Source organism: Ambystoma mexicanum, chromosome 5q (genome assembly GCF_040938575.1).
Source record: "Ambystoma mexicanum isolate Mex_15411 chromosome 5q, UKY_AmexF1_1, whole genome shotgun sequence".
NCBI lineage: Eukaryota > Metazoa > Chordata > Amphibia > Caudata > Ambystomatidae > Ambystoma > Ambystoma mexicanum.
This window is the reverse complement of record NC_090933.1, coordinates 159,124,605-159,149,384: the sequence shown is the minus strand read 5'-3', so window position 1 is coordinate 159,149,384 and position 24,780 is coordinate 159,124,605. Positions and strand designations below refer to the sequence as shown.

At 47.7% G+C, this 24,780-nt stretch overlaps 1 protein-coding gene across 1 annotated transcript in view; it reads right to left on the bottom strand.

Annotated features, from left to right (window-relative positions):
• The window catches only part of ARHGAP28 (Rho GTPase activating protein 28), a 1,312,783-nt gene that overhangs the window by 1,165,271 nt on the left and 122,732 nt on the right, over positions 1-24,780 (bottom strand). The window contains exon 2 of the mRNA XM_069620694.1: positions 14,455-14,603. The gene's annotated coding sequence lies outside the window, so the exon portion shown is untranslated. The remainder of the gene's footprint in view (positions 1-14,454; positions 14,604-24,780) is intronic.

The following is a 24,780-nucleotide window of genomic DNA, read 5'->3' as shown; positions in this document are numbered from 1 at the left end:
GTGGTTCCTCCCCTGTGCTTTATCGTGAGCATTTGCTGTTCTGTACACATCCTAATTGCTATGAACTACTATTTTGATTTCATTGATCCACAGACATCAAACCCTAAGAGTTAAGCTGTGCTGTCCAGTGCATTTTGTACGAGTCCTACATCCCCAAAACGTTTCTGAAAGTTAAAAAAATATATATTTTTCTAATGATTGTGCCATTGTTTGTCTATAATTGGAGATGTTGCGTGTGCTCCAGATCCTTGTTGACATCCCCTTATGATTTTACAATCACAGTTATGCAACACACATACAAAAAAAGCAACTTGCAGGCCCATCACTCATTAAAATATATATATATTTTGAATGCGTTCTTGAAATATTAATCATACAAAACAAAGAGATCTACGGCACAAGCTTTCTGTTTTTTCAAGAAGAAGGGATTAGATAATCACCTTCCCTGCTTGTGGTTTGCAAATACTTCCATCCTTCCAAAGAATCACCAAGCACTCTGCCACCAGACCATTAAGAATGTGCTATACCAACACGATTGTCACGCCCAAATCACGCAAGGTGCGCGCCGGTGGTGCCAGCTTTCCCACTCGGGCCGCCACCCACTGGAACGCACTGCCACCGCACATCAGAATGATTGAATCCCACCAAGCCTTTCGCAAAGCTGTTAAAACTAAGCTCTTTGTATGAAACGTACCTGACTGCATTCTGTTACTGTATTACGAATATCATGCCTCACCTGCAACTATGCCTGTAATTCTTTATCCATAAGACCTTTGGTCTCATGCATATCTGCTGAATTAAGAATCCAACACCTACTTGTAACAGCGCCTCGATGTCCATGGGCTGCAAGTGCGCTATACAAATGTGAATAAATAAATAAATAAATAAATTCTGCTTGCCTGCCTAAAAGCCTATTCATCTGAACCCCAAAGCTTCCAGCAGTGGATGCAGGGGTTCTGTAAAGCAGGTGTAATGTGAGGGTTATCCAGAGAGAAACTGAGAGGTGGGGACAACATACTAAAGCTATAACTGTAAACTATATTCTAAGGGTCAAGTCAATAATTAGCAATTTTAAAAACAAAAGAATGGATCGTCTGTGGATTCCAAAACCAGATGGCTGAATATGAGATTAATTCTGGTTCTGAGTACAGCCATACTTTCACTGAATCATTGACTTTTGTCTTACACTTCACTTCACAATAATATTACTGGAATTGTTCACCCATTTCACATTCTGTACTGGTTTCATTGTATTTGGTGATCGGAGGGTGTTATGTGCCCACATGGTTTTGCAGGATTTACTGTAGATTTAATAATGCTTAGCATAATGGCAGGCCTTCATGAATAGGCAATAATCTTTGTCATATATCAAAGGTTATGACTGTAATTCTCATTAGCCAGGCTATTGGCAATGCTGTCTGTAAGCGTGCAGAAGGAGGAAGTTGACACACAGGTGGCACAGTGATTGCTACAAACATTTAATAAACTCAATATATTGTCTCAATAAACTTGATACCGCATTCAAGTCATTCACCATCGATGGCAACCGCCATCAAGGGCGTGAATTACACTAAAACTCTAGGCATCTACCTTGACTCGACCCTATCACTCTCCAGACAAACCAACGGTGTTAGCTCAGCCTTCGCCTGCATGTGCAAACGTATTACTGCCTGCCGTCCCTTCCTCACTACTTCCAATTGCACTATCCTAGCTAGAACACTCATTATGTCTAGGATTTACTTCTGTAATGCCCTCTATCTAGGGACGAGTCAACGAAACCTAAATAAACTCCAAGTCACTCAGAACAATGCCATTAGCACTGCCTTAAATATTCCTAGGAATCAGCGCATATGCAACACCAGACGTAATTTGCTGGCTCTCTGTAGCGCAAAGAATCTCCTTGAAAACGCTCACTCTTACCCACAAATGTCTGTCCAACCAGGCCCCCATCTATTTGGCCAGCCAATTCACTCCCCATACCTCTACTTGACCTCTAAGATCCACACAAGCCCACTGCCTCTCCCTCCCCAGGTTTAAACTCCAGAAGTGGGCGGGAGTAACTTCCCGGTCTTAGCTACCAAACCGCGGCACACTCTGCCCAACCCGCTTAGGTCTGAACCCTCCTTCCATTCTTTCAAAAGTAAAACCAAACTGTGGTTATCTGCCACAGACAGCCTACCAACTGCATGATTCTCCATCGCTTTGTTTCCACTGCCCTGTTCACACCTGGCTACATTGTATATGTAATTTGTATCTTCTTGAATTATCACTGTATATTTATTCTGCACCTTCTTGCTGTATATTCTTGTATATTTTGTAATGTACGTATATTCTGTCTGATTTACCTGATCTGATTTCCTTTGTAACCAGTATTATGTAACATTGTAACCTTCTGCCTGTGGGTCAAGCACTATACAAATAAAGAAATACAAATACAAATGTATTGTTCCAGAAAATAAAGAGAAAACTTAACTTTCCCTATCTCTAAGAGGGGGTTCCCTGCCTCAAATAAAACACTATGGGTTCAGTGAGAATGTCTGTGTAAATCAATAGTCCACCATCTGGTGTCAAAACCCTACCTATGCCCCTTACACGTAGTACTAAACTAAGGATAAAATAGACCTTCTTGGTCCAGAATAATGACTCCCTTCTTCTGGACTCGGGATAAAAGTTCACGTCCAGGGTTTGGTTTCTTCTTAGGGGAATGGTTCCCTTCCCTGGGTCAAAATTGTCCATCAACAAAAAAGTCAAAGTTCCAGCACTTTTCCTTGGCAGACACACTGCTTATTTTTTAACTCTTTGTATCAGAAGGTCTTTACAGTTCTGGTTACCAGGTGAATGCCTCCCTTCTCCTGGTATCTTGGGTTTTAGAGTTCAATACAACCAGGGCAAGTGACTCCCTTCCCCTGGTCTCTGTTTACTTGGTTGCCCAATTCAACACCACCAAGGGCAATTACTCACTTCCCCTGGCCTACGTTTCACTTTAGTTTCACAGTTTAACACCACCGGGGGAATGACTCTCTTCCTCTGGCTTCTCACTTTGCTTTCACTATTGCATACTTTTAGTCTTTCACTTTCAGGGTCCCAGACTCAGGCTTCTCCAGACTGGGGCAGACTTGGGTCACTCCCCTGCCAAGAACCACCAAGAGGAAGATGATTTGTACTCATTTCCTCTTGTGGCTGCGGGTCTCAGACCCATATTTCTCTTCTTCTTTAGATTAGGGTACTTGGAGCCCTATCCTCCCAAGTATCGGCAACAAGGAAGATGATTTGTGTTGTTGTCTGGCTGCTGGGTTTTTGACCCTTCCTTGGCTGTCAGTAGCTTTACTTGACCACCAGCCAGTGGGAGATTCTCTCCAATCTTCACAATTCTCTTCTCAGGGACCCAGACTCTGCTTGCCCACTTTTCAGGTTCATATGTGTAACTTGACTTCTCATTGGTTCGAGATCATCTTTGACCACTTGCTAAATCTCATGACCCATGCAGCGTATGGAATAGGCTCTGCTGTCCTCCCTATGTCCCAGCCATTCTGGCCGACCGCCACCATCGTTACCTTTAGGGACCTTTTGCACACAGTGATCGCTCTTCAAGGGACTGGAGTTGGCTGTCCGTTTCTCTCTCTCGGCAGCTTCTCGCCTCTATTTCTGTGTTCCGTGACAGCTAGCGAGGTAAGTGTGGCTTTTGGACCCCACGGTCCACCTTTTCACCAAGCCTTTACCTTTGCCTGGCCTCACGGTTAAAGGACCGACCGACATCCAGTCCTGGAGAGCCACCCTCTGCAACACACCAGTGTCTTCTGCTCTTCAGTCACTGTCAATTCTCTGCTCCCGCGCCTCACAGCTTCTACACCTGATGTTGCTCAGGGTATGGCTTGACAGCCGGCTTGACCAAAAAGTAAGTCCTTCTTTGGTTTTTATTTCATAGTAAGGTTGTTCATTCCCTCGCAAAACACTAGAGTGTGGCCTTTGGTTCCATAGAGCCTTCTCTATGCTACTGTGCCTCTTTTTCAAGCTAATACTTTAACAGTTAGTGATATTTAATCGTCCTGTGCTCTTCTTGGTCTCAGTATTTTGTAATCCATCATTTAAGGTTCTGTTTACAGAAAAGCTCTCGCTTAGGTTTCCTGATAACATCATGAACAACAGAGTCAGAAGAATATCACAATAGTATGTATTGGCACTGTCAAGGGAGCTTTTCACAAATCTAATATCCTATGTGGTATTGCTGCAGAAAGAGAGATGAGGCTCCCTCACTGGATAGGAATCTTTATCCCCAATAGAGTGTGATGTAGGTCATAACCTGTGGGGTTGTGGGTAGATGATGGTTTGCCTCGCACTCATGTCCTTGTCCCCAGGACGCCCTCCCCATGAGGTCCTCCCGCATGCAATCACTGCTAGGTGGACTATCGGTTAGTGGCCTCACCAGCCTAGCCTCATGACAAGGGGCTCCCCTCTGGAGAGAAGTGACGAGTGTAGGTGAATTGTCACATGTCCCTATATTATAGATATTCTATGTTCCAGCAGAAATCAAAATATATTTTGAGGATGTTGAATCTTAAATATCTGAGGTACTCTTTTTTGTTATTTGAATGATGAATGTATCCTTTATAATTATTGTCTGCATCCTACGAGGCTTTGTGCCAATGTGCACAACATTTGACTTGTTTTATGTTTCATTTATAGCGCACAGCAACGTTGTGCTACTTGCTGTTGTTGTGAAGCCTGGCAGATCCCCAGAACGTCCTCATTATTGGCCACTCTCCCCTGCCTTATAATGTGCATTTCAAACCATACCAGTGCTTACCCCATAAGACCTCTACTCCTTAAGAGACCAGAAAAGGTAACATGCAATCAGCCTCACTCGTCTGAGCACATGGGGATTCCTTTAACTGATGGGGAGGCTCAATTTAACAGAAAGACACAGCCCGTCTATCAGGCAGAACCTGGGATACAGTCCTCGCTGAAAGGTTGCCCTGGACAAAGTGGCTCAGTCATGGGTTCATCAAGTCCTCTCTGATTCCAGGCAGATCCCACCTGGGCATTTGCACGCTAGGGCATTACCTGTAGAACTTCTGCACCGAGGCCCAGTTTTGGCAAAGGTGCTCTCTGCTGTCCCACAGGTACCAGTTGAAGGTTCTGTGAAGCCTGCGGGTTAAGAATGTGGGTGTTGCTCCCAGTACTGCATTTCCATGCATTTTGGCCCCCCTCAGATCGTCTGGAGCCACGCCCCCAACACCTATTCATGCCTCACCCCGGGCCCGCCAGGGTGAAGCCTGCAGGTTAAGGGCACGGGTGTTGCGCTCCCCTCTAAAAAATTGTGATGTTATTAGAGGGAATTTCATAAGAGAATGGGATGAAAGACAGAATGTTATGTTATGTTATTTCAATTTATAAAGCGCACGGTCGCCCAAAGGCATCATGGCTGAATAGTACCTTCAACTGCATTTACACCATCTATGTCGCTTCCGTTTGCCCTTCGGATCGACAAGAGTCTCATGAAGTATTCTTTTCTTGTAAGCTCCCAGACAATATCTTGGTTAACGAATGAGGTTGTACATTCATGTGAGGTGAGTTGTTCTCGTATTATTGTTGCACCATTGGCCCTGCGGAAAAGTGAAACATTCCTATGGTCAACAATTTGCCAGCACCTAAAATAGTGGCTAATGCATAGAATGTCCCCATTGTGCAGGGGAAAGATGGGTGCAGGCTGGGTATACTGCTGCAAAAGGCTGCTAGCAGTGGGAGCCGGGCAGTTGTAAAACAGGGGGAAATGCTTTGGCAATATCCACACCCTGTAATCCTGTAAGAGGTTGATGTTTCTCCGCCCACAGGTTGACCGGCGTATTGGTCTAGAAGCTGTTGAGGTGATGACTGTGGAGGTTACTGAGTTATTCTCTGTTTCTTGGAACATTGCTGGACTCTTTTCTAAAAAAACAAATATCAACACCTGGGCATTAAGTAACAACACTAAATCGGGTTACCAATTATTTTGTACACTGGCTCTGAAGTGCAAATTTGGTTGCCCAAGAGGAGGGGTTATCTGTCTTAGTTGAGATCAAGTGGCACCTACTATCAACCTATTTGAAACAAACGGTCAGAACTGAATAGGTTTACATTTTTATCACAAAAGGTTGTAAAGATTGGTTTCGTTTAATATTTACATGGGGGAGGGAGGATTTAGAAGTACACATTAGAGGTTTTGCAAGCCTTAACTGTGTTTCTTAAGTCAAATCCTAATACAAGGCAGGATGTAGTTGCTCTTCTAGCAGGGGATTCAAATGTACAATTTGGGACGTTGGGGCATATGGTGGGCATAATCGATGGTCAAGAGTTAGCTTGGAATGTGCCCCATCTGAATGCCCTCTTCCCTATTGTATACGTCCCATTGCTTAGAGGTAGCCTTGAGATGTGCTGGCCTTGGGGTACAGGCCATAAACGACCATAAGGCTGGAAAGCAACCAGCCAAAACCACTTTCAGGAACAGTCTGTCTGTCTCCCACATTGGCAATATGTTGATTGTTGTGGATAGCTGTGATTTTGTACAAGATCTTAGAATCGACTGCCGTACTGAAAGTAACTATTAACCAGTTTAAAAAAAAATGATTTCTCCTCTTTATAAAATAGATATCTGTGTTGAAGTGCAGAATGTGGATCAGACAGGGAAAAATTATCGATGGAGAATTACATGATTTACCATCAAAATAACATGCTATTTATAGTAAACTTGTTTTCATTCATTCAATTTGTCATTTGTATAGCGCCTTTCACCATAATTATGGTCCCAACGCACAGTTGGTTAAATGCCCTTGGAGGAACCAAAGTCCAATTTTGAGAGAGGTTGTGAGGTGCTATTATGCGTGTGTGCATTTCAGCCATTAAAGTTATAAGAGGGTGGCCAAGACCCTGACAGTCACCCATGTCTGAATGTCGTGTGGATGGACGCAGTGGAGCTAAACTATGAACTAAACAGGGTGAGTTCTGTTTAAGGAGATAGAGAATTATGAGAGAAGCTACAGTCCGAATTTTTGTCGTTAAAGGTTCCTTCATTCTTATGGTAGAGGTGTTTTGCTGTAGTGATTGTGTTATATGTGAGCGCAGGGTTTTGTGGAATGAGTCTGAGCCTTCTGCTAAGTTGCAGAGGTGCAGTGTGCAATTAGAGAAAATGGGTTAGCTGTACCAACAACAATGTCTCACAGATGATCTAAGTGCTAAATGAATACAAAATATGACTAATTTGCGCAGATGGGACAAAATGTAAGATATGGCTACCCAACACTCGTAGGCTAAATGCAAAATATGGCTACCTCACACAATTAGGCAAATGCAAAATGTGGCTAACTAGCGCAGTTGGGCTGAAATGTAAGATATGGCTACCCTACACACTTACGCTAAATGTAAAAATGACTAACTAGCGCAGATGGGGCAAAATTTAAGATATGGCTACCCTACACACTTAGGCTTAATGCAGAAATATCTATATCTTACACAATTAGGCTAAATGTGAGATATGGATACCTCACACACATAGGCTAAATGCAAAGTATGGCTACCTTACACAATTAGGCAAATGCAAAATATGTCTAACTAGCGCAGTTGAGTCGAAATGTAAGATATGGATACACTACATACTTAGGCTAAATACAAAATTGGCTTCCTTACACAGCTAGGATAAATGAAAGAGTATGGTTAGCTTACACACTTAGGCTTAATGAAAAAATTGCTAACTAGCGCAGATGAGCCTAAATTTAAGATATGGCTACCCCACGCACTTAGGCTAAATGCAAAAATGGTCTACCTTACACAATTAGGCTAAATGAAAGAATAAGGGTACCTTATAAACATAGGCTAAATGCAAAATATTGCTAACTAGCGGAGTTTGGTCGAAATGTAAGATATGGCTTGCCTAGACACTTAGGCTTAATGCAAATATATAATGATAATGATAATTACAATGATGTGTTATTTATATAGCGCCTTAATTCAAAGCGCTTTACAGAGTACATATTTACATACAATATCACCCAACCGAAATTGGTACTCATTTATCGAACTCGCAAGGATGAAAGGCTGAGTTGGTCTTGATGGGATTCGAACCTGCGACCTGCAGATCACGCTCACAATTAGGCTAAATGCAAAAATATGGTTACATTATACAATTAGGCTAAATGCAAAATATGTCTAACACAAGTGGGAATCTGAAAAGCCGAATCTATCAGTTCAAAATGTGGGATGCCGAAGCAACTTATAAACAAAGTGAAGCAAACGGGCCTTAGGCGACCTGCCCAAAACATTTTTGGGTCCTCAGCTTTGCAGACATATTACCTGGCTCAATAATGAGTGCAGAGTAGCAAAACAGGTATTAAATATAAAAAATACTAGGCCCTGAAAAACATAATGAGAAAGAAGGCACTAGAGTCTGCCTGGCCTTCACTCCTGGATGCAGTAATAAAAAGGACAAGCATCTTTTCTGGAGCTTAGTAAGTAAAGATCAAGATGATAATAAGTCAATGGAATTGAAGAATGCCAATGAAGAAGGGCAATTTTGGAAAACGTTACCATGGTTCCGATGTCTGTCCCGCAGAGGTGATTTAACCATCAGAACCTACTCATTTTAATGGAGTCGGAAGGGACGGCTGATTCACAGAGGCGCAGAAGGCTCCTGAGTGGACAACATCTCTCAAAAGAACTATCGACATGTGTTCCCTTTATGACTTCCTTTTTTAACAAGATTAACTCTGCTTGTATAGCACCGAGCAGCTGGCTCAACGCAGAGATACTTCCTGTTTTTAAAACGAGAGTTAAGCATTAGCCAGGAAATGATCATCCAATATCATTGATTGACTGTCTGGCCAAAGTTTAGGGAAAGGTCCTTTAAACCCAGCTTGATAATTGGGCGAACAATAATAACTTGTTTTCTAATCTGCAAGGTGACATTAGAAAAAACAAAGGCACGTTCGAGAAATCCTTTTTACTTTGTGATTAGTTCCAGAAAATGTGATCAAACAGAAGATGATGTTTCTTTGTTTGGCTGTGTACTTGCTCCACTTGTGAGTTTTTGCGCATTAATGCCTTGGCTGATCATATTAAGGAATTCGAATGTGGCGCTCCTTGGATAGGCAGATCCAAAATAGTATTGCCTCTGAATGCAGATGATGTGGTCCTGATTTCCAAATGTATTTGTGGGCTTAAAAAAGCAGTTGCTACAAGTATTTGTTACACCTGCAGACTCTGCGACATCCTGTCTAGAACTCTTCTGATTGTATGCCATGCGAGCAAGTCATCAAAGGTTATTCTAAGATTTAATGGATCATGGGTCAAACAGGTGGATCGCTTTCAGTACCTGGGGGTGCGGTTGTCAGCGTATGGTAGTTGGGCTGGCCAGGTTGCGTGCAAAAGCTGTATTCTGACCCAGCGAGCAGGGGCTACACTCTCATCTGTGCAAAGATTTTGGGGGAAAAAGGTTGCACAGAGTATCGAGTCATTAGAGCTCAGATGTGGACAGCACTTCCTTTCGGAGCAGACTTGTCGGGGGCATACACTAGTGCCATCTTTGAAACTGTGGCAAAAAAGTATTTTAAAGGTCTCCCTCTTCCCAAAATGCCCTTCTACTACTCCTCTGCATTTGGAAACAGGAGTACTCCAATCTGTTATGAATTGACACATCTAAAACCACTTCTTTTCTGGTTGCGCATTATTGCACGTATGCATGTGGCCTGCCACAAAAAGGTAATATGGGACCTTGCGGATTGTGGTGAGAGAGGTTTGTGGAAATTACTTGTTTGAGAAACAACTTTTTTAGCTTATCTCATTTCTGAGATCCAGGACTAATAGCCGAGGTTATAGGTTTTTAGGTTTTCAAAGGCAGGTTTGTTGATTGGCGAATGAGCCTTTTAATAACTGAGATGACAGTGGTCACTGTACTTTTAATTACTTGCTGATTAAAATATCAAAGAGGAGAGAACTATTTCTCAGTTGGTTAAATAACTCCAGGAAGAAAATGCTCTTCAGAAAAGTGGCCACGCCCACTGCAAAGAGGAGCCGTGAGACCTCGAGCAAATGGACCTAGTGCCTAGACGTCGAAGATGAATTGCTTTTCATTGTTGGATGTCATCTGTATATCATCACTAGAAGGAAGATGACGTTACCTCATTTCCGGTATAATGAGTTGTTAGGGTGACATAGTGGATTGCTTTTTTTTTTAAGTAGATGTAGCACGGGGTGTTATTTTATCTATTGCAAATTACTGCAATTGTGCTTAGTTAATATGCTCAAAATACCTGCACGTGTCTATATGAATTTCGCATTATGAATTAGTAATGTTAAGGATTGGTGGACATTTTGTTTTGAATGCTATCTGTATTCAATAATAATGCTGTATGATTCTGATTGTAATTGTTAACGACTCACTGCAGCTGTGTAAAACCTCATTTGAATCAAAGATTATCCAGCTACATATACAAAGCATGGCTTTGTGGAGGCAACAGGATTAGTGCTTTATAACATAGCCACGTGGGCACTTGTTTTGTTTCTTTTTTTTCTTTTAATCTGTGTTTTCTTGCTCAAATAAATATTGCAATATGAATTGATTTTATTATATGATGGTGAAGGTTTTCTACCCAGTTGTTGTGGTGCTTGGAAGGTATTCTCAGGCATGTGAAGCAAGAATTGACCCTATTTAATAGAATTTCATCTGCAAATGTATAATTATTCAGCTAAGTCTCCACATCTAAGACATGACCTGTCTCTCTGTTCACATGAGTTGCAAGTTGTGTAAGAAGGACAAGTAAAGGTGCAGGCAACATCCTTACTGGGTTGTCATTTGAGAGACACTTTGGCCAAGATATGCGCTTTCACTAAGTTGTATTCTGGCATTCAATCAATGAAGACGGGCAACATATGGAATGTCTAAAGTGTTGGGGCACGGTGGGACCCCAGCACCAAGAGTGTAATTGTCCGTATTTAGGCCCTAACATTGGTGGTGAATAGGAGGTCCACAGGGGCAGAGAGCGCAGAACCCTCCTCGAGAGAGGCCTGTGTAACTGCCTCTTTTTGCTGCAGGGTCTACCGGCCTGGCCTACAGCCACACACTTGATGTGGCTGGCTGTGCAGTGGACTGGCAGACACATAGCACGCATGGCCGTGCTAGTATGACCTACAGATGGACAGGAGGATCCCCCTTCACTCTAGTGTGGCACTCAGTTTGTGTACGTTGCTGCTGACTTCTTTTATGGCACTTAGAATTCGCACTGCGGTGTTGCTGGCCCTTGTCCAGGGAGAAAGATCCTGTACCTGCGTGAGAGGACCAATCCACCAGCCCACATAAGCGGAAAGAGATGTAAATGGGACTGAGGGAAGGTTTCCACAAAACACACAAGGGCAGCCGCAGCATAGGATCACAGCTAAAAGGAAGACAACAGGAAGTGAGAAAGGCGATACGTATTCATGAGAATAGATGACAGATAACAGACACGCGCAGAGAGGGAAGAGGCTGGCAAGACCAAACACATGGGAAGGGCGAGGGATCAGAAAGATTTGCACATGGGCCGGGGGAGACACTATAGTGGGTCAGACACGGCTGCTGCTGAGAGTGCCCGTGGAAGATTAGGCATATGCCGGTAAGGACCAAAACGTTTTGCAGTTAAAAGTGTGGAGAAAGACAAGGCAGATATAATATTAGCAGCCAGGGTGGGGGGCCCAGCCAATCAGGCTTCTCGGCTCGTGGGCTAAACTGCACAATCCAAGCCCTGGTTGCAGGCCACCTGGTGGCTGCTGGCCCACCCCGCCCTCTTCCCCCATCCTCTCCTCCCTTCTCCTTAGGTGTCTGGTCAATTCTCACCCTCCTATCCAAGTTACCTGAGCAGTTTGCCGCCACCGCTGCTTCCGCGCTGTGTCCCTGCAGACCATAATGGAAATGGAAGAGGGGCTCCGCACGGAGCCTAGCCTTCCAGCTCCACGGCATGCATCTTAAGTATTTTGTTTGAATGAACGGGACACAGCATTTTGCCGTTAGCACCCCGGGTTTCCGGATTGAAAACCTGGGGTGCTAATAGCAGTAACACCCAATCCGGCCCACCGGATAGGATGGTAATGACCCCAGAACCCATCTTTAAGGCCAGAGTGATCTGGCGGTCGCCCGGATGTTATTACTATAATAATACATGTGGGTTGTTGATGGGAAAGGGAACCTTTGTGTATCGTGTTCAAGACAGTAAAATGACTTCCATCAAAAGATTTAGCCACTATGTCTTTCTCCTGTAAAATAAATGTAATCAAATTGCAGAAATGTGTTCCAATATCTGTAAAACCAGGAGGCCACACTCCCACAATCACCATATCTATCTTTATTTTGAAGCTTCCAAAAGGCAATAATCTAATCCATTCACAGAATTCCAATATACCTCGGAGAACATAGAAATCAAAGAGGAAAACATGGATCCCAAACTGATATAACATCATGGATCTTAGCTGAACTGTACGTTATTCTATATTATCAAGGCTGACAGGGATGGTTAAGGGGATGGAGCTTGAAACTACCCTGTATGCCCTTGGGCAACATGACAAGCAATCTCACTTTGGCTTGAAGAAATGTTTACAGTTTTCATTTTCCAACTGTACATCCAAAATAGGATTAAGTCTAGGGGTATTCAAACTGTGACTTTCCAGATGTTTGGGCCTACATCACCCATCTGTCCCAGCCAGCTTAGTCGGTAGCATGGGATGCTGGAACTTGCATGCCAACAAATCTGGAGGGTGAGAGGTTGACTACCAATGCTCTAGGCAGCGTTTGCATTCTTAGAGCTGACACACCATTTTACGGTTAGGTAAACCGCATTGTTGGTAATGCAGCAATATTCGCCAGTGTCAGGGAAGCAACATCTTAAATTGACTCCTTTAAATGTTGAGTGATGAGTCATGAGGCAGGACACTGGAATGGTAGGTTAGTAGGTTGAGTGATTGTTGCTGACATTTGTGCATAACCTGCTTGGCACTCACGTGTTTGGATATTTATGGGCCAGACGCAACAGTCCTTTTTTTCCTGAAGAAATAAATCATACTTGTTTTTGCAAAACGGTATCTATTATGATTTCCAATATATTGTCAGATTGATTGATCATGTGTGTTGGTACCGTTGCCAGTCAGGTGTATTGCTGAGAGTATTAGCGTGTCCTTTTAAAGACACTGGAAAAGCATAGTAGGTTGGTGCTAAAAGAGGACATGCAACAGGAACGATGGAATCTACTTTATAAATGGTAAACTGTGGAACCAGGAATCAGGAATCACATACCTGTGTTGCCCTTGACACATTATGTGATCCTGAGCAGATCGCTTCACCTCACTCTGCCCTATTTTCCTTAACTATGAAAACTGTGATAACTAGTGTCGCTGCAGATATAATGTTATTAGTAATCATGTGTATAGTTCACTGTGTAAGCCAAATTGTCTCTCTGATTTCCCTTAGCAATTTAACTTCATGGTTATCTCAAAGAAAAGTGAAATAAATGATATACTGTATTGGTTGATGGCACTCGTATTCCAAATGTATTCTTACTTGCAAATAGAGACATAAGGTAGGATTTGCAAATAATCTATACACGTACAAGGCGAGGTGCATCAACACCTTGAATTCTGGGGCAACAGATTGCCATTCACAAGGCGCTGATATCGCAGACTACCTAAAGGGGCGGCTGAGGGTAGTCGGCCATGTGTGCGCCTGATGAATGTGTCATTGGCCGGGGTAGACATGCGGCTAGAGCGCTGGTATCAGCCCTGCACCCAGGTCACACACCCAAATGCATTTACAGTGAAAGACCTTGATTTGCCTATCACTGTAAATGCGTGTTTCTTCCATTGCAAGCTCTGTTTGGGATCTCAGGATTGAAACATGAATCGAAGGGTTCATGCTGAGCATGGGCGTTTCTATTCCGTGAAGGGGAAAGCTGTCAGGTGTCCTAGCCTCAGGGCAGCCTTGTGTCTTGCCCAGTGCCTGCGATTCGACAAGCAATCTCAGGCATGAGGGAATTAGTCCCTTTGTAGGTGCACTTCGACATTTGCATCCCGTTAAGAATCCCCCAAACTCTCGAAGCAGAAGTCGGGCACTCTCCCTTTGATTGGCTGCTTGCTCATATTCGAGAGGGTACTGTTACCCAGAGTGAAAGTGACGCCCATTCCTGTGATCAGGATCTCTTACCAAAGGCCAAATGTAGACTTTATTCATTAAGACCTTAGAAAAGAGAGGCATTACAGTGATTAATTTATTTAGTAGAATCAATCGTGCTTTATTTGCAGTACACTTGCATTGAATTATATTGGGCTTTTCTGTATTAAAATGTGAATATTGCCCAACGATAGAAGAGAATGTTTGATTGTGGAAGACGCATGCTATTTTGGAAGCTTTTAATTGTATGCAGTGATTTTTTTTTTTTGATTTTTTTTATAACGAGCCTAATACCATACCTGAGGTGGGTTTCTAAGCGCCGATCCAGTATTCAAACCTCTGTTGCTCTACGTGGTCTTGCTTCCAAGACCAGCGCGTTGCCCCTGTGCTGGGTATTTTTCAAAGCACCGTTTTGTTTTATCATCTGAGAGCATTAACTGCAAAAAATCTGTGAAGTACAAAGGCAGAGAGAGGACTGTTAAAGGTACAGCTGCGTTTTTTAAGTGACTAGCAAAAAGTACCCGTTCTCTGAACGGGTTCTGTAGACAGACATGATAACACTCTCATCAATTGTTGAAATTCAATGATCCTGTAGGTCGCTCTTCTGATTCACTTATCGCTTGATGTGCTTTGCACCCTGACGTAAACTGCACTGAGAATGGGCGCGAGTGGCTGGCTGACACCCCATGAAGCAGACTGTGGGAGGGGGGCGAGGGTTGGTGTGCTGCTGCATACTGGGACCTTCTGTGCTCTCTACCCACCTGTCGCCTCACCCTGATGTGATGCCGTTTGTTGTGGTGCATTGTGGTGCACCTATCTCAGAAACTATGCATCATAGGGCCTTAGGGGACCTCGAGTTGGTTCCTTGTGTCCTTCTATGACCACATCGATGTTTTGCCGATTTCAGGCAAACGTCTCATGTGTGAAGGTGCTGAAATCGGGGGAAGGGGGTGGGGTGTCAAAATGTCATGTAGCCAGTAATGTCCACAGGGTCCTAACAGGTAGCTATGCAGAATTTGGTTCAGATTGTTCAAACGGGGTGAAATTTTATAAGGAACAACGCTTCGCCAACCACAAACCCACAAACAGATTTGGACTATTGCTGCAATCCGGTGAAAGGGGTGGGGTGGGGTGGCCAAATGTCATGTAGCCAGTAATGTCCAAAGGGTCCTAACAGGTAACTGCAAACTTTTGGTGCTGATTGGTGAAACGGGGTGAAATTTTATAAGGAACAACGCTTCGCCAACCACAAACCCACAAACAGATTTGGACTATTGCTGCAATCCGGTGAAAGGGGTGGGGTGGGGTGGCCAAATGTCATGTAGCCAGTAATGTCCAAAGGGTCCTAACAGGTAACTGCAAACTTTTGGTGCTGATTGGTGAAACAGTGTGGAATTGTATACGGAACAGCAATTCGCCAAGCCACAAACCCACACATGTTGACTTTTATTAATATAGATTGATGCTATGATCTGTATTTGAATGCCAGGTGAGACAACTCAGCCTTTCATCTTTCCAAAGGTGATATATTGAGTACCATTAACGACTTATTTTTTTACAGGGCTACAGAAGAGCAATAACTGTATTTGAAAGAGCTACATAAAAATCAGATACTATTCCTAAAATTACCTTTTCGAACTTCTTTCTTGTTAAATGCTTACACTGAGCCAAATTGAAGGATTTAATAACCATATTCAACACCGTTTTAAGGATATGAATTCCAAATGTGGACCCAGATAAAATGGAGCACTGACAATGAGACTTGTCTAACTCGAAAAAGGTTGCGGTGGGGCCCGAATGCCGAGCAGCCACAAGAAGACATGTGGGTATCTGGAGGCATCTGGCAAAAGATAGAATCTGCGATGAAGGACAGTGTTTAGTGGGATAAGAGTTGGGGGGAAAATACATATGAGATGAGAGGTTGGAGCAAGCAGAAGGTAGGGGTTATGGGAGGCAAAGGTAAATGGGCAGGGGTCTTTAATGATCATTTTCCCCAGAATAACGCAGGAGAGTGAAGGTTGGCAGGAATCAAGGTTTCCTCCAACTTTCAGGCATTGATGTTTGGGTCAACTCGTTTGTGAACATAGACAGTCAACTTTTGAGAAGTCGGTCTTCACAAGTCCCAATGCAGGCAGTCCCATTATGGACTATTGCACATGACACCATATTTATGTTGATAGGTCTTTGATATGGTAGGAAACGGGGAATACAAATTATGCAAACTGCAACATGTTGAACTTGCAAAAAATATACGTTTGGTGAACCACGAGTTCCTTTAAAGAAAACACAAGATGCTTGTTTTATTTGACGGGGTCTAAAGCAGCCAGTTTTTACAATGCTGTTTCTTCATTATTACTCTGCCCAAAAATGGAAAACGCTACTTTACATGACATGTGTACTAAAAAATCGGATAAACCCAGGCCAGCAAAGAAGTTATATTTTGTTGCACTAGGGCAATCGAATACTCCAGTGTGAAGCACTCATCACAGCCTGTCTACATCCCAGATCCTCATTTTAGAAAATATGACTGAGATTATGTTTTGGGCTGGAGATACGAGAGTTCATGAGATGTTGCATCTGAAGAAAACAATGTTGCCTCATTGTCATAATGATGCCGGGCATTTTTATTTTATTTATTTTAATTTTTATAACGCACCACACGCACCTCAAAGCGCATGACTTTTTGCTATCCACCTGCTGTTGCACAATCGCTTTAGAGCTCTCCATAGTGGGCACCTGAGAGAGTCAGAAGTGAGTGATCTGAGTGCGTAAGTAAGAAGTGAGTGAGTTGCAATATGTCTTAAATGGATGATACAAAGGATCATCAGATTCCTGGCAATGATGGGCTCATGCAGAACTGTTTTGCTCCAATCAGTACATGCAGTTTGCTCAGCATATATTGTTACACGTAATGTTGACGAAAGGCCAAGTGGTAGAGAACAGGCAGAGGGCTTGATTTACAAAAACGTTTTTCAATGGGGTGCTTCACGATAGCAGCAGCAGTGAGATTGAGGCATTTTGAACACTGCGCATCAAAATATACATATTGGAGGGTGTTTGCCCAAGATCACACGCACGATCCACAGGGATAGACATGGGCTTTAGTACCTCCAACTGATGATGTCTGTGTAAATGATGGGCTACTGTGGCAGATTTAGTAGAACACATACAGTACAGATTAAAAGGAGCAGATTTCTTTTAGAGTCCATAGAAGGCAGCAGTGAAAAGTCTCTTTTGGTGGATTTATATTTTTCATCTCCTACAGGTGATTTTAGGAAATGCTATTATTTGGGGATTGTCAATTGTGCACTATATGAGGAGGGGGGTAAACTTATAGAAGATTTCGCTGGTGAATGGGACGTTATCTATGAGCGATTTGTACAATGTTTTAGCCCCTTTCCATGATAGATATTTTCATAAAATAGCAATACCATGTGAAACAGGTGTGTTTCTACGACTTAATTCCTATAGGTTGGCTCCAGAGGGATGCATCAGTCGAGGTGTGCCTATGTCTGTAACAGGGAAGTACATGTTCTCTTCGGTTGAAGCCTCTTTTCTCAATGTGAATTGCTTTTTGGCAGCGCCAACATAAAACTGTCAGGATCAATTTAATCTCTATGTGTCATTTTATTTCTTCAGGCCGGTGCTTCAGGCCAATAATTGAGCAAAACTATCATTTCCTTTTCCAATCCCCCTCTAAACCAGAGCTCTGCAACATTTTGCTCTCCAGATGTGTGAGACTGTAACTCCCACCAGAGCCAGCCAGAATAGCCAATGATAGGAGATTATGGGAGTTCTAGTAACATCTGGAGAGGCAGGCCCCTCCTCTGGAGCATCTTCTGGTGTTGCTCGTTTGCGCACATCTTTGATGGGAAGAGATGTAATTGCACGTGATTGCTTTCTATTATCACCTGGTTAGGGGGTGCATGCATCTTTAGGACAGGCAGCAAATATCCTTGCAATGCATGTGGTTGGTTTCTGCCACACGTTTGCTGTGACGTTGTCATCAATAGGGGGCATTATATTTCCAGGACAAACGTCTCACCTGTACAGTTGCTAGGATGCATTAGCAGCATGACAGCAATGCAAATCCTATTTCCTTTTTCATGAATGGGTTCTTGTATCGCTTGTGAGGCAACAATAGCAGCGACAAAGTTAAGCATATTGTGACTGATATATTTTTTGTCGTTGAGTCTAATGACAGAGTCTCCTGCTGGTTTTTTGGGGTATGACTTCTACCACTACACATCCATGGTCAAGTGACTGGGTAGTAGAAATCATATTCCTTTTACCAAAACCTGCAAAAGGAGAACACAAGGTGCACTGTCAAATGCCATCTTAAGGTCCACAAAGACGGCATATAATTTCATCTTCCGCAAGACGGTGTACTTCTGAACTAGCAAGAATAGGCAGAAACCTTGGTCCGTCAGCCCTTGCAAGTTGGAAACCCTGCCTGGAGGGTACTAATAATTCTATTTTTGCCAAGTCTCAAGATTGGATGTGCTTGAGGACTACTTTGGCAAACACCTCTCCAGAACTATCCAGCAATGAAATAGGCAGATCATTTGTCCGGTTTAGTCTTGCCCCCATTTTTATAGATGGAGACGATTTCTGCATGGTGCCAGGATTCCGGTACCGATGTCATGTTAACACAAGTAGAGAAGAGCTAACAAGAGACAGGGGCCTAGATTAGCGGCTCGTCTTTAAAGATGTCAGTAGGAATCTTTATCAGGACCCAATGCTTCACCCCCCTGCTGAGACCTGATGGCAGTAAAGGTATCATCCATGCCCAAAATCATCCCACTACCGTCCTTCACAGGCCTCAAGCAAGCTCCACTGTTGGGACTAGAGTCCAGGCCCCCACCCTATTAGTCTGCCACATGTCTGTGCCAGGCATCTGAAGTTATGGAGCATTGGGTGGCTACTTCCCCGTTGATCTCAACGCCAGAGACCAGTTTGCAGAAAAGGTGAAGCAATTGCCATTATCATGAGCTTCTATGAGGCGCTTCCATTTCGTTTTTACATATACGTCTTTTTTCCTTTTAATTATGTTTTTATAATGGGCTATACTAGAGCGCAAAAGCTGTTTATACACCGGGGGACCAGTGGCCAAACTGGCCACCAAAGAATGTTTGGCTTGCGCACACTCATGATCGAACCACCCTACCTTTGCTAATGCATACTTTTTGACAGCCGCTCTATAGCTGGTGACAAAGGGAAAGATGCCTTCTGCAATCTTCCCAAACTACAGTAGTACCTCGTGGTCATGTATACCGTCCCTACATACTTCTCCTAAATGATGGAGAATAGCCTCATAAAGACCCGGCTTAATGGCCTGTTCCATTCATTTTGCCCATTTAACACTCCTCCATGCAAGACCCTTTACATCTACTGCCTGATTAGGTCAGATGGCATCACATGCTGAGATCGAGACCGACATGGGCAAGAGAAAGATTGATAATGAATGGCTTATGATCACTATCTCGATTGTCTAAAACCTCAAACTTAACTTGTTTACATTTTATAGTGGATACAAAGATTGTCAGGGTAATTCATAGAATTTCGCAGAAAAGTGTCGCAAGCGGCTGGCGCAGAGTGTCCGCGTGCGATTGACTGCGCCAGGCACGTGCGCTAAAACCGATTTCCGCGCACAGCGTATTCATGGATTTTAGGCTCCCAAACCAGCCGTGGCGCAGAGAATCGCAGCGACCCTGCAGCAGCGCCAGTAACGCCCCCAAGAACGCCCTCGCGCAAGGAAAAGCCATCAAAATCGCTAAATCATCGCAAAGGGCTGCACTAACCCTGGACCAGTTCACCGGGCTGGCAAACAGCAAACGCCAAGCGGGGAACGTGTATTTCAGGGGTGCGCGGGAAGTTCCACACGCGATTGGCCCCGTGCAAGCAGGGTACGTGTATTTCAGGGGTGCGCGGGAAGTTCCACACGCGATTTCAGCAGGGTACGTGTATTTCAGGGGTGCGCGGGAAGTTCCACACGCGATTGTCCCAGAGCGAGCAGGGTACGTGTATTCCATGGGTGCGCGGGAAGTTCCACACGCGATTTCAGCAGGGTACGTGTATTTCAGGGGTGCGCGGGAAGTTCCACACGCGAATGGGCCAGTGCGAGCAGGGTACGTGTATTCCATGGGTGCGCGGGAAGTTCCACACGCGATTTCATCAGGGTACGTGTATTTCAGGGGTGCGCGGGAAGTTCAATACGCAATTGTCCCAGTGCGAGCAGGGTACGTGTATTTCAGGGGTGCGCGGGAAGTTCCACACGCAATTGGCCCCGTGCAAGAAGGGTACGTGTATTTCAGGGGTGCGCGGGAAGTTCCACACGCGATTTCAGCAGGGTACGTATATTGCAGGGGTGCGCGGGAAGTTCCACACGCGATTTCAGCAGGGTACGTGTATTCCAGGGGTGCGCGGGAAGTTTCACACGCGAATTCAGCAGGGTACGTGCATTTCAGGGGTGCGCGGGAAGTTGCACACGCGATTTCAGCAGGGTATGTGTATTTCAGGGGTTCTGGGGAGTACTACACGTGAATTGGCCGTGTGGGTCCTCCCAGGTGTACGCTCCACAACCACCACGACCCCTGCAGGCATCCCACACCACGGGGGACTACCCTGCACCCCTGCTCATGTCCCGCAGGCAGCCCATCCACCATGGGCATGCCCCCCAGCCAACCCACATGTCACCTTGCACTACTGATCAACAATGCATGTCTCCCACCACCCCCACCCCCCAGCCACCATGGGCACCCTCCACCAGGCCCCCACTCATGTCTCCCATCACCCCCACCCCCCAGCCACCATGGGCACCCTCCACCAGGCCCCCACTCATGTCTCCCACCACCCCCACCCCCCAGCAGTGCAGGGGCACCCTCCACCAGGCCCCCACTCATGTCTCCCACCCACCCCCACCCCCCAGCCACCATGGGCACCCTCCACCAGGCCCCCACTCATGTCTCCCACCACCCCCACCCCCCAGCAGTGCAGGGGCACCCTCCACCAGGCTCCAACTCATGTCTCCCACCACCCCCACCCCCCAGCAGTGCAGGGGCAGCCTCCAACAAGCCCCCACTCATGTCTCCCACCACCCCCACCCCCAGCCACAAGGGGCAGCCTCCACCAGGCCCCCACTCATGTCTCCCACCACCCCCACCCCCCAGCAACCATGGGCAGCCCCCACCAGGCTCCCACCCATGTCTCCCACCACCCCAACCCCCCAGCAGTGCAGGGGCACCCTCCACCAGGCCCCCACTCATGTCTCACACCACCCCCACCCCTCAGCAGTGCAGGGGCACCCTCCACCAGGCCCCCACTCATGTCTCCCACCCCCCCACCCCCCAGCATCCAGGGGCAGCCTCCACCAGGCCCCCACTCATGTCTCCCACCCCCTCCGCCCCCCAGCATCCAGGGGCACCCTCCACCAGGCCCCCACTCATGTCTCCCACCCCCCAGCATCCAGGGGCACCCTCCACCAGGCCCCCACCCATGTCTCCCACCACCCACACCCCCCAGCCAGCAGGGGCACCCTCCACCAGGCCCCCACTCATGTCTCCCACCCCCCCCCACCCCCAGCATCCAGGGGCACCCTCCACCAGGCCCCCACTCATGTTTCCCACCACCCCCACCCCCCAGCCAGCAGGGGCACCCTCCACCAGGCCCTCACTCATGTCTCCCACCACCCCCACCCACCAGCCAGCAGGGGCACCCTCCACCAGGCCCCCACTCATGTCGAGCCACCACCCCCACCCCCCAGCAGTGCAGGGGCAGCCTCCACCAGGCCCCCACTCATGTCTCCCACCACCCCCACCCCCCAGCAGTGCATGGGCAGCCTCCACCAGGCCCCCACCCATGTCCCCTATCACCACCACCCCCCTGCAGTGCAGGGGCACCCTCCACCAGGCCCCCACTCATGTCTCCCACCACCCCCACCCCCCAACCACCAGTGGCAGCCTCCACCATGCCCCCACTCATGTCTCCCACCACCCCCACCCCCAGCAACCATGGGCAGCCCCCACCAGGATCCCACCCATGTCTCCCACCACCCCCACCCCCCAGCAGTGCAGGGGCACCCTCCACCAGGCCCCCACTCATGTCTCCCACCACCCCCATCCCCCAGCCACCAGGGGCAGCCTCCACCAGGCCCCCACTCATGTCTCCCACCACCTCCACCCCCCAGCAACCATGGGCAGCCCCCACCAGGCTCCCACCCATGTCTCCCACCACCCCCACCCCCCAGCAGTGCAGGGGCACCCTCCACCAGGCCCCCACTCATGTCTCCCACCACCCCCATCCCCAGCCACCAGGGGTAGCCTCCACCAGGCCCCCACTCATGTCTCCCACCACCCCCACCCCCCAGCAACCATGGGCAGCCCCCACCAGGCTCCCACCCATCTCTCCCACCACCCCCACCCCCCAGCAGTGCAGGGGCACCCTCCACCAGGCCCCCACTCATGTCTCCCACCACCCCCACCCCCCAGCCAACAGGGGCACCCTCCACCAGGCCCCCACTCATGTCTCCCACCACCCCCACCCCCCAGCAGTGCAGGGGCAGCCTCCACCCGGCCCCCACCCATGTCCCCTATCACCCCCACCCCCCAGCAGTGCAGGGGCACCCTCCACTAGGACCCCACTCATGTCTCCCACCACCCCCACCCCCCAGCCACCAGGGGCAGCCTCCACCAGGCCCCCACTCATGTCTCCCACCCCCCCACCCCCCAGCATCCAGGGGCAGCCTCCACCAGGCCCCCACCCATGTCCCCTATCACCCCCATCCCCCAGCAGTGCAGGGGCACCCTCCACCAGGCCCCCACTCATGTCTCCCACCACCCCCACCCCCCAGCCACCAGGGGCAGCCTCCACCAGGCCCCCACTCATGTCTCCCACCACCCCCACCCCCCAGCAGTGCAGGGGCAGCCTCCACCAGGCCCCCACCCATGTCCCCTATCACCACCACCCCCCAGCAGTGCAGGGGCACCCTCCACCAGGCCCCCACTCATGTCTCCCACCACCCCCACCCCCCAGCAACCATGGGCAGCCCCCACCAGGCTCCCACCCATGTCTCCCACCACCCCCACCCCCCAGCAGTGCAGGGGCAGCCTCCACCAGGCCCCCACTCATGTCTCCCACCACCCCCACCCCCCAGCAGTGCAGGGGCACCCTCCACCAGGCCCCCACTCATGTCTCCCACCACCCCCATCCCCCAGCAGTGCAGGGGCAGCCTCCACCAGGTCCCACTCATGTCTCCCACCACCCCCACCCCCCAGCAGTGCTGGGGCACCCTCCACCAGGCAGGCCCCCACCCATGTCCCCTATCACCCCCACCCCCCAGCAGTGCAGGGGCAGCCTCCACCAGGCCCCCACTCATGTCTCCCACCACCCCCACACCCCAGCCAGCAGGGGCACCCTCCACCAGGCCCCCACTCATGTCCACCCCCACCCCCCAGCATCCAGGGGCAGCCCCCACCAGGCACCCACCCATGTCTCCCACCACCCCCACCCCCCAGCCAGCAGGGGCACCCTCCACCAGGCCCCCACTCATGTCTCCCACCCCCAGCATCCAGGGGCACCCTCCACCAGGCCCCCACTCATGTCTCCCACCACCCTCACCCCCCAGCCAGCAGGGGCACCCTCCACCAGGCCCCCACCCATGTCCCCTATCACCACCACCCCCCAGCAGTGCAGGGGCACCCTCCACCAGGCCCCCACTCATGTCTCCCACCACCCCCACCCCCCAGCCAGCAGGGGCACCCTCCACCAGGCCCCCATTCATGTCTCCCACCACCCCCAGCCACCAGGGGCAGCCTCCACCAGGCCCCCACTCATGTCTCCCACCACCCCCACACCCCAGCAACCATGGGCATCCCCCACCAGGCTCCCACCCATGTCTCCCACCACCCCCACCCCCCAGCCAGCAGGGGCACCCTCCACCAGGCCCCCACTCATGTCTCCCACTCCCCCCACCCCCCAGCATCCAGGGGCAGCCCCCACCAGGCTCCCATCCATGTCTCCCACCACCCCCACCCTCCAGTAACCATGGGCAGCCCCCACCAGGCTCCCACCCATGTCTCCCACTACCCCCACCCCCCAGCAACCATGGGCAGCCTCCACCAGGTCCTCACAATCCCCAACCATGTGCGTCATGGTCAGCCTCCACAGCCAAAAAGCCCAACCAAGTAACCCATTCACCCACATGGAAAAGGAAATTACATGTTACACCCCCAATGTTCATAAAGCTAATGAACCCATGTCCGTCACACACAATGGTTGCAATTGAATGGGAAAACACCCAACATGACATGCATGAAAGCAATGAGATGATACCACACAGTGAAGTATGAAAACAAAATTGTATTAAAAAAATAAGAATGCAAATGAAATGAAACAAACTACAATGGGAATGAAAAAAAGATAAGCTGCATGTCTGTTAAAAAAATAAAAACACCAAATCCCAATCCAAAAAAATGTATTCCAAAGTCAAATGAAAAATAAAATCAATCCAATGAAGAACTATGTACAAAACATCCAAGGGTCCATGAGCCCAACTGAACAAAGGAAACCTACAAAAAACCCTAACTAAAATGCAACTATATACAAAAAGTGTAGCAGTTTCCGTCGAC